This window comes from Ornithodoros turicata, chromosome 4, assembly GCF_037126465.1.
Source record: "Ornithodoros turicata isolate Travis chromosome 4, ASM3712646v1, whole genome shotgun sequence".
In the NCBI taxonomy this organism is placed as follows: domain Eukaryota; kingdom Metazoa; phylum Arthropoda; class Arachnida; order Ixodida; family Argasidae; genus Ornithodoros; species Ornithodoros turicata.
The window spans coordinates 53,043,380-53,053,708 of NC_088204.1; the positions used below are offsets into that span (position 1 = coordinate 53,043,380).

At 48.9% G+C, this 10,329-nt stretch overlaps 1 long non-coding RNA gene across 1 annotated transcript; it reads right to left on the minus strand.

Moving 5' to 3' along the window:
* Window positions 1-5,217: 5,217 nt before the first annotated feature.
* On the minus strand, window positions 5,218-6,322 carry LOC135393179 (uncharacterized). The gene is made up of 3 exons (XR_010422513.1): window positions 6,245-6,322; window positions 5,709-5,880; window positions 5,218-5,495 (listed from the first exon to the last, which is right to left on the minus strand). It is a non-coding gene; the product is annotated as an uncharacterized LOC135393179 (long non-coding RNA).
* Between the last annotated feature and the right edge of the window lie 4,007 nt (window positions 6,323-10,329).

Sequence of the window (10,329 nt, forward strand, 5' to 3'; positions counted from 1 at the left end):
GGCCCTGGGTAGCTGCGCATCGTTCGGGATTGGCAAACCAGGGGTCACTCAGCGAGCGATATACACCTGGGAGGGTGACAGAGCACTCCTCAATGCCACTGTGGAAGCCAGTGAATTATAAAGAGGGGGAAAAGGCCATTAAAAAAATCAGTAAACGATGCTAGACGTGTTTGAAATTCAAAGCTACAGATTAAAATGGCTTCTATGGCTGCACGTAGAGAAACAGATACTCATTGAACGATGCGACAGCACCAGAGGACACGTGTTTCGCCGTGTTTGCGGCTCGTCGGCCCTGGGTAGCTGCGCATCGTTCGGGATTGGCAAACCAGGGGTCACTCAGCGAGCGATATACACCTGGGAGGGTGACAGAGCACTCCTCAATGCCACTGTGGAAGCCAGTGAATTATAAAGAGGGGGAAAAGGCCATTAAAAAAATCAGTAAACGATGCTAGACGTGTTTGAAATTCAAAGCTACAGATTAAAATGGCTTCTATGGCTGCACGTAGAGAAACAGATACTCATTTAACGATGCAACAGCACCAGAGGACACGTGTTTCGCCGTGTTTGCGGCTCGTCGGCCCTGGGTAGCTGCGCATCGTTCGGGATTGGCAAACCAGGGGTCACTCAGCGAGCGATATACACCTGGGAGGGTGACTGAGCACTCCTCAATCCACAGTGGAAGCCAGTGAATTATAAAGAGGGGGAAAAAGCCATTAAAAAAATAACTAAATGATGCTAGACCTGTTTGAAATTCAAAGCTACAGATTAAAATGGCTTCTATGGCTGCACGTAGAGAAACAGATCCTCATTGAACGATGCGACAGCACCAGAGGACACGTGTTTCGCCGTGTTTGCGGCTCGTCGGCCCTGGGTAGCTGCGCATCGTTCGGGATTGGCAAACCAGGGGTCACTCAGCGAGCGATATACACCTGGGAGGGTGACAGAGCACTCCTCAATGCCACAGTGGAAGCCAGTGAATTATAAAAAGGGGGAAAAGGCCATTAAAAAAATCAGTAAACGATGCTAGACGTGTTTGAAATTCAAAGCTACAGATTAAAATGGCTTCTATGGCTGCACGTAGAGAAACAGATACTGATTGAACGATGCGACAGCACCAGAGGACACGTGTTTCGCCGTGTTTGCGGCTCGTCGGCCCTGGGTAGCTGCGCATCGTTCGGGATTGGCAAACCAGGGGTCACTCAGCGAGCGATATACACCTGGGAGGGTGACTGAGCACTCCTCAATGCCACAGTGGAAGCCAGTGAATTATAAAGAGGGGGAAAAAGCCATTAAAAAAATAAGTAAATGATGCAAGACGTGTTTGAAATTGAAAGCTACAGATTAAAATGGCTTCTATGGCTGCACATAGAGAAACAGATCCTCATTGAACGATGCGACAGCACCAGAGGACACGTGTTTCGCCGTGTTTGCGGCTCGTCGGCCCTGGGTAGCTGCGCATCGTTCGGGATTGGCAAACCAGGGGTCACTCAGCGAGCGATATACACCTGGGAGGGTGACTGAGCACTCCTCAATGCCACAGTGGAAGCCAGTGAATTATAAAGAGGGGGAAAAGCCATTAAAAAAATAAGTAAATGATGCTAGACGTGTTTGAAATTCAAAGCTACAGATTAAAATGGCTTCTATGGCTGCACGTAGAGAAATAGATACTCATTGAACGATGCGACAGCACCAGAGGACACGTGTTTCGCCGTGTTTGCGGCTCGTCGGCCCTGGGTAGCGGCGCATCGTTCGGGATTGGCAAACCAGGGGTCACTCAGCGAGCGATATACACCTGAGAGGGTGACAGAGCACTCCTCAATGCCACAGTGGAAGCCAGTGAATTATAAAGAGGGGGAAAAAGCCATTAAAAAAATAAGTAAACAATGCTAGACGTGTTTGAAATTCAAAGCTACAGATTAAAATGGCTTCTATGGCTGCACGTAGAGAAACAGATACTCATTGATCGATGCGACAGCACCAGAGGGCACGTGTTTCGCCGTGTTTGCGGCTCGTCGGCCCTGGGTAGCGGCGCATCGTTCGGGATTGGCAAACCAGGGGTCACTCAGCGAGCGATATACACCTGGGAGGGTGACAGAGCACTCCTCAATGCCACAGTGGAAGCCAGTGAATTATAAAGAGGGGGAAAAGGCCATTAAAAAAATCAGTAAACGATGCTAGACGTGTTTGAAATTCAAAGCTACAGATTAAAATGGCTTCTATGGCTGCACGTAGAGAAACAGATACTGATTGAACGATGCGACAGCACCAGAGGACACGTGTTTCGCCGTGTTTGCGGCTCGTTTGCCCTGGGTAGCTGCGCATCGTTCGGGATTGGCAAACCAGGGGTCACTCAGCGAGCGATATACACCTGGGAGGGTGACTGAGCACTCCTCAATGCCACAGTGGAAGCCAGTGAATTATAAAGAGGGGGGAAAAGCCATTAAAAAAATAAGTAAATGATGCAAGACGTGTTTGAAATTGAAAGCTACAGATTAAAAAGGCTTCTATGGCTGCACGTAGAGAAACAGATACTGATTGAACGATGCGACAGCACCAGAGGACACGTGTTTCGCCGTGTTTGCGGCTCGTCGGCCCTGGGTAGCGGCGCATCGTTCGGGATTGGCAAACCAGGGGTCACTCAGCGAGCGATATACACCTGGGAGGGTGACTGAGCACTCCTCAATGCCACAGTGGAAGCCAGTGAATTATAAAGAGGGGGAAAAAGCCATTAAAAAAATAAGTAAACAATGCTAGACGTGTTTGAAATTCAAAGCTACAGATTAAAATGGCTTCTATGGCTGCACGTAGAGAAACAGATACTCATTGATCGATGCGACAGCACCAGAGGACACGTGTTTCGCCGTGTTTGCGGCTCGTCGGCCCTGGGTAGCGGCGCATCGTTCGGGATTGGCAAACCAGGGGTCACTCAGCGAGCGATATACACCTGGGAGGGTGACTGAGCACTCCTCAATGCCACAGTGGAAGCCAGTGAATTATAAAGAGGGGGAAAAAGCCATTAAAAAAATAAGTAAACAATGCTAGACGTGTTTGAAATTCAAAGCTACAGATTAAAATGGCTTCTATGGCTGCACGTAGAGAAACAGATACTCATTGAACGATGCGACAGCACCAGAGGACACGTGTTTCGCCGTGTTTGCGGCTCGTCGGCCCTGGGTAGCGGCGCATCGTTCGGGATTGGCAAACCAGGGGTCACTCAGCGAGCGATATACACCTGGGAGGGTGACTGAGCACTCCTCAATGCCACAGTGGAAGCCAGTGAATTATAAAGAGGGGGAAAAAGCCATTAAAAAAATAAGTAAATGATGCTAGACGTGTTTGAAATTCAAAGCTACAGATTAAAATGGCTTCTATGGCTGCACGTAGAGAAACAGATCCTCATTGAACGATGCGACAGCACCAGAGGACACGTGTTTCGCCGTGTTTGCGGCTCGTCGGCCCTGGGTAGCTGCGCATCGTTCGGGATTGGCAAACCAGGGGTCACTCAGCGAGCGATATACACCTGGGAGGGTGACAGAGCACTCCTCAATGCCACAGTGGAAGCCAGTGAATTATAAAGAGGGGGAAAAGGCCATTAAAAAAATCAGTAAACGATGCTAGACGTGTTTGAAATTCAAAGCTACAGATTAAAATGGCTTCTATGGCTGCACGTAGAGAAACAGATACTGATTGAACGATGCGACAGCACCAGAGGACACGTGTTTCGCCGTGTTTGCGGCTCGTCGGCCCTGGGTAGCTCCGCATCGTTCGGGATTGGCAAACCAGGGGTCACTCAGCGAGCGATATACACCTGGGAGGGTGACTGAGCACTCCTCAATGCCACAGTGGAAGCCAGTGAATTATAAAGAGGGGGAAAAAGCCATTAAAAAAATAAGTAAACGATGCAAGACGTGTTTGAAATTGAAAGCTACAGATTAAAATGGCTTCTATGGCTGCACGTAGAGAAACAGATCCTCATTGAACGATGCGACAGCACCAGAGGACACGTGTTTCGCCGTGTTTGCGGCTCGTCGGCCCTGGGTAGCTGCGCATCGTTCGGGATTGGCAAACCAGGGGTCACTCAGCGAGCGATATACACCTGGGAGGGTGACTGAGCACTCCTCAATGCCACAGTGGAAGCCAGTGAATTATAAAGAGGGGGGAAAAGCCATTAAAAAAATAAGTAAATGATGCTAGACGTGTTTGAAATTCAAAGCTACAGATTAAAATGGCTTCTATGGCTGCACGTAGAGAAATAGATACTCATTGAACGATGCGACAGCACCAGAGGACACGTGTTTCGCCGTGTTTGCGGCTCGTCGGCCCTGGGTAGCGGCGCATCGTTCGGGATTGGCAAACCAGGGGTCACTCAGCGAGCGATATACACCTGGGAGGGTGACTGAGCACTCCTCAATGCCACAGTGAAAGACAGTGAATTATAAAGAGGGGGAAAAAGCCATTAAAAAATAAGTAAACAATGCTAGACGTGTTTGAAATTCAAAGCTACAGATTAAAATGGCTTCTATGGCTGCACGTAGAGAAACAGATACTCATTGAACGATGCGACAGCACCAGAGGACACGTGTTTCGCCGTGTTTGCGGCTCGTCGGCCCTGGGTAGCTGCGCATCGTTCGGGATTGGCAAACCAGGGGTCACTCAGCGAGCGATATACACCTGGGAGGGTGACTGAGCACTCCTCAATGCCACAGTGGAAGCCAGTGAATTATAAAGAGGGGGAAAAAGCCATTAAAAAAATAAGTAAATGATGCTAGACGTGTTTGAAATTCAAAGCTACAGATTAAAATGGCTTCTATGGCTGCACGTACACTCTTAGAAATGGATCTTCTATCGTGTCTTCTACAGACACCCGAAAAACGGTAATTTTGGGGTTTCTACGTAGAGACCACGCGAAAGCGCGGGGAATGACGTCGCATCACGTGGTTTCCCTCGTAGAAGCCACAAAAGTGGCGTCTGTTTTATGCTTCACAGTTTCCTCCTTTCCCGGTCGTTTCCCGCCTCCCCGCGTCCTACTGCCTGTCCCCCGTTTCCCCCTCTCCCCCGTCGCAGGCTTGAAGTCAACAGAATTTGTTTCAAAGGGGATTGAAGACTTTATTTCGGCAAAGTTGTGAAATTGTGACAGTGATACGGTGAATATTGACTAGACTTGCAAACTATGCAGAATACCCTGTTCACAGAGAAATGACTCAGAGAAAATAAAAATGAATAAGAACCACACATACACAAAATATCACAGATTGCACAAAACGGCGCGGCTCGACACCGCTGCTGCGAAACTATTTGCAAGCTTGAAACTCGCTACAAAACAATTTTCGCTGGGATGCAGACCTGTTTGTTGCTCAGGGCATATGATCACCATATTTCAGCGGCTCTACATCTCTTTGTGGGGGCTGTTGATATGGCAGTTGTCACCCGTTGTGCAGCGTTTCCTCCATGCTTCCCATCCTGGCCTCGAATCGGAATTCTGCTTCAAGGCGTAACTGTGACAGAGTAAACGACGACAACGAAGCATTACAAATTGGATAGGAACAACATTAAGTGTAATAAAAGTCACTATCGACAACAGTGAAAGGGTACGAACTATAGCTTATACTAAAACGATGATAGGTGAGGCAGCGAGGAGAGAAATAAAGGTACATTGGTACCACAGCAGTACCAAGTATGTAGAAGGAGAGATCAAAGAGATATCTTACTGAATGCGGTCATGGTCGACAGGTGCATTGGACGCATGTTCCGGGTAACACTTGTGCCGTGTACCGGCTAATATCTGTCAGTCTTCGGTGAATCGCACGCACATTTCCTCCAGGCGGCACGTTGAACACCAGTGAAGTCTTCGTTGGTGACGTCCGTACCCACTGCGGCCAGCTGAGACAGAGAATGGTTACTCAAACCACGGTCGAAACGAGCCCCCGAAAGACAGACATCCTGCGTGATACACAAACGTTAGCGCTCGTGAAGTCCACGTTTAGAGGCAATTCTAACAGAGCTACAAACCGGATACAGCTGATAACACATTAGCGTCTCTCGAATACCTTCACTATACTCAACTTCTCAAGCATCACCACATAATTTTCGTTGACGGCCTGTCACAACCGCCATGACACTTCCATTCAAACCTGCACCTTCCAAATGATCGTTAGGAGTGTGGGGAAGTAACAGGTAGCCACTACGGTAGTAGTGCTGCTAGCATAGTTATCGCAATAAAATTCATTAAACGGAGGTGTCTTACCTGTAAAAGAATCCCAGAATCAGCAAAGCGAGGAAACGCTGGCGGCAAGGCATCGAAGAAGAGGTGTGAGCAGTGCCGCGCCACCAGCATGTCTGGCCAGAGGAGGCACAGTAAGCCGGTTTCGCGGCCGCGCAAATAGTGTCGCCACTGGCATTTCCCGCCAAATTCCGGCTATTTACTTTCCATTCGCTCCGGTCTCCCACGTGACCCTTCTCGATCATGATTGGCTGAGGCTCATTTAACCGGTGGATTCGCCCGCGTTCGTTTCTCCGAGGCGCCGACCCGTCTGACCGTTGTGTAGCTCGCGTCTGCCTATGTGAGCAGGCGGTGATTTCGTTTCGTGGATTTCGAAGATCTTCGAGCCATGGATGAACGCCTGAATGAAAGGTAAGCAGACAAACGTATGATGCATGTCAGTGATCAGACGTTTAATACTGTCGCCTAACTATGTGCACCTTGCCCCGTATTACATCACTTTCTGCCGGTTAACAGTCATGATCTGGTTGATGATTCTGCGTGGCGTTGCTTCTTGCGTTTTGTTCCGCTGTTCGAATGTGTCTGATGCTTAATACACTGGTGTGCATGAAAAGGAAAACAGCGTGCATCGCGTACGCAGGGCTCCTCCAATTTTGGCATTAGTCGACATTAGACGCGTAACGCTGGCATGTCTTATAGAGCGTATTCAGCCAATTAACGTTGCCTGTGCTCCGGTTTACCATATTATTAACAGGTTCCCTTGTTTTTTGTTTTTTCATTCAGACACCGACAGCTGTTAGTGGCCCTGCGATCCGCGAGCATGTGGCCCCTGTCACCAGAAAATTCGACAGTTGTGCTGGGATGAAGCGGATGGCTTCTGCGACTCATCACGTGCTATAGATATGTATAATATCTACTTTCTCCAAACCGAATAGGTTCCCTTAAGGATTGTATAATATGATAGTCACGCTTTCTGTTGCTCGGCGCTATTTATTCTCTGTTTATTCTGCAGTATTCTGTAATAATCGTGTAGATTTACTTGCATTCAAATGTTGCTTCTTGTGTATATGTTTACCGTGTCAATAAATTTGTACATGTGAATTCCTTCGTCTTCTGGATTTTCATTTTCTGCTTCCCGATAATATTAGCAGATGACCTGGCGAAGCGCTCGGAACAGGGGGGGGGGGAGGAGATGAGTGAGAGGGTGTGGAGAGGGCACGCAGCGCACATGCGCAGTTCGATCAGCCAGCGCGCGCTCTTTGGCGCCGTTTTCCGGCTATTTTGTCGTGATTCGTTAAGGTTGATCACGTGGCCAAGGGGGGCGGTGGTTTTCGTGGCGAAACTGTGGAAGCTACAGCTGCACTCCACTGGTCTGGCCCCGTCGCATAGTTCACGTGACTCCTCGACGCCGGTCAGGTGATCACTCCGAGCGCATAGAAACCACGGCAAAAATTTAGACAACACGAAATAGACTTCACGACGTCCGATTCCTGGTCACGTGATAAACGTGTCTTCTACACGGCGTACGCGCCAAAAAAAGCAAGAAATTTTTTTATGGTATTTTCTTTTCTTCCGGGTCACGTGGGCATCTGTCGTCTAAAACTTCGGCCTTGAGCGTGAATCTAGAAGACACGGCAGCTCTTGACGGCACGATAGAAGGCCTATTTCTAAGAGTGTAGAGAAACAGATCCTCATTGAACGATGCGACAGCACCAGAGGACACGTGTTTCGCCGTGTTTGCGGCTCGTCGGCCCTGGGTAGCTGCGCATCGTTCGGGATTGGCAAACCAGGGGTCACTCAGCGAGCGATATACACCTGGGAGGGTGACAGAGCACTCCTCAATGCCACAGTGGAAGCCAGTGAATTATAAAGAGGGGGAAAAAGCCATTAAAAAAATAAGTAAACAATGCTAGACGTGTTTGAAATTCAAAGCTACAGATTAAAATGGCTTCTATGGCTGCACGTAGAGAAACAGATACTCATTGATCGATGCGACAGCACCAGAGGACACGTGTTTCGCCGTGTTTGCGGCTCGTCGGCCCTGGGTAGCGGCGCATCGTTCGGGATTGGCAAACCAGGGGTCACTCAGCGGGCGATATACACCTGGGAGGGTGACTGAGCACTCCTCAATGCCACAGTGGAAGCCAGTGAATTATAAAGAGGGGGAAAAAGCCATTAAAAAAATAAGTAAATGATGCTATACGTGTTTGAAATTCAAAGCTACAGATTAAAATTGCTTCTATGGCTGCACGTAGAGAAACAGATCCTCATTGAACGATGCGACAGCACCAGAGGACACGTGTTTCGCCGTGTTTGCGGCTCGTCGGCCCTGGTAGCTGCGCATCGTTCGGGATTGGCAAACCAGGGTCACTCAGCGAGCGATATACACCTGGGAGGGTGACAGAGCACTCCTCAATGCCACAGTGGAAGCCAGTGAATTATAAAGAGGGGGGAAAAGGCCATTAAAAAAATCAGTAAACGATGCTAGACGTGTTTGAAATTCAAAGCTACAGATTAAAATGGCTTCTATGGCTGCACGTAGAGAAACAGATACTGATTGAACGATGCGACAGCACCAGAGGACACGTGTTTCGCCGTGTTTGCGGCTCGTCGGCCCTGGGTAGCTGCGCATCGTTCGGGATTGGCAAACCAGGGGTCACTCAGCGAGCGATATACACCTGGGAGGGTGACTGAGCACTCCTCAATGCCACAGTGGAAGCCAGTGAATTATAAAGAGGGGGAAAAAGCCATTAAAAAATAAGTAAATGATGCAAGACGTGTTTGAAATTGAAAGCTACAGATTAAAAAGGCTTCTATGGCTGCACGTAGAGAAACAGATCCTCATTGAACGATGCGACAGCACCAGAGGACACGTGTTTCGCCGTGTTTGCGGCTCGTCGGCCCTGGGTAGCGGCGCATCGTTCGGGATTGGCAAACCAGGGGTCACTCAGCGAGCGATATACACCTGGGAGGGTGACTGAGCACTCCTCAATGCCACAGTGGAAGCCAGTGAATTATAAAGAGGGGGAAAAAGCCATTAAAAAAATAAGTAAATGATGCAAGACGTGTTTGAAATTGAAAGCTACAGATTAAAAAGGCTTCTATGGCTGCACGTAGAGAAACAGATCCTCATTGAACGATGCGACAGCACCAGAGGACACGTGTTTCGCCGTGTTTGCGGCTCGTCGGCCCTGGGTAGCGGCGCATCGTTCGGGATTGGCAAACCAGGGGTCACTCAGCGAGCGATATACACCTGGAGGGTGACTGAGCACTCCTCAATGCCACAGTGGAAGCCAGTGAATTATAAAGAGGGGGAAAAAGCCATTAAAAAAATAAGTAAATGATGCTAGACGTGTTTGAAATTGAAAGCTACAGATTAAAAAGGCTTCTATGGCTGCACGTAGAGAAACAGATCCTCATTGAACGATGCGACAGCACCAGAGGACACGTGTTTCGCCGTGTTTGCGGCTCGTCGGCCCTGGGTAGCTGCGCATCGTTCGGGATTGGCAAACCAGGGGTCACTCAGCGAGCGATATACACCTGGGAGGGTGACTGAGCACTCCTCAATGCCACAGTGGAAGCCAGTGAATTATAAAGAGGGGGAAAAAGCCATTAAAAAAATAAGTAAACAATGCTAGACGTGTTTGAAATTCAAAGCTACAGATTAAAATGGCTTCTATGGCTGCACGTAGAGAAACAGATACTCATTGAACGATGCGACAGCACCAGAGGACACGTGTTTCGCCGTGTTTGCGGCTCGTCGGCCCTGGGTAGCGGCGCATCGTTCGGGATTGGCAAACCAGGGGTCACTCAGCGAGCGATATACACCTGGGAGGGTGACTGAGCACTCCTCAATGCCACAGTGGAAGCCAGTGAATTATAAAGAGGGGGAAAAAGCCATTAAAAAATAAGTAAATGATGCAAGACGTGTTTGAAATTGAAAGCTACAGATTAAAAAGGCTTCTATGGCTGCACGTAGAGAAACAGATCCTCATTGAACGATGCGACAGCACCAGAGGACACGTGTTTCGCCGTGTTTGCGGCTCGTCGGCCCTGGGTAGCGGCGCATCGTTCGGGATTGGCAAACCAGGGGTCACTCAGCGAGCGAT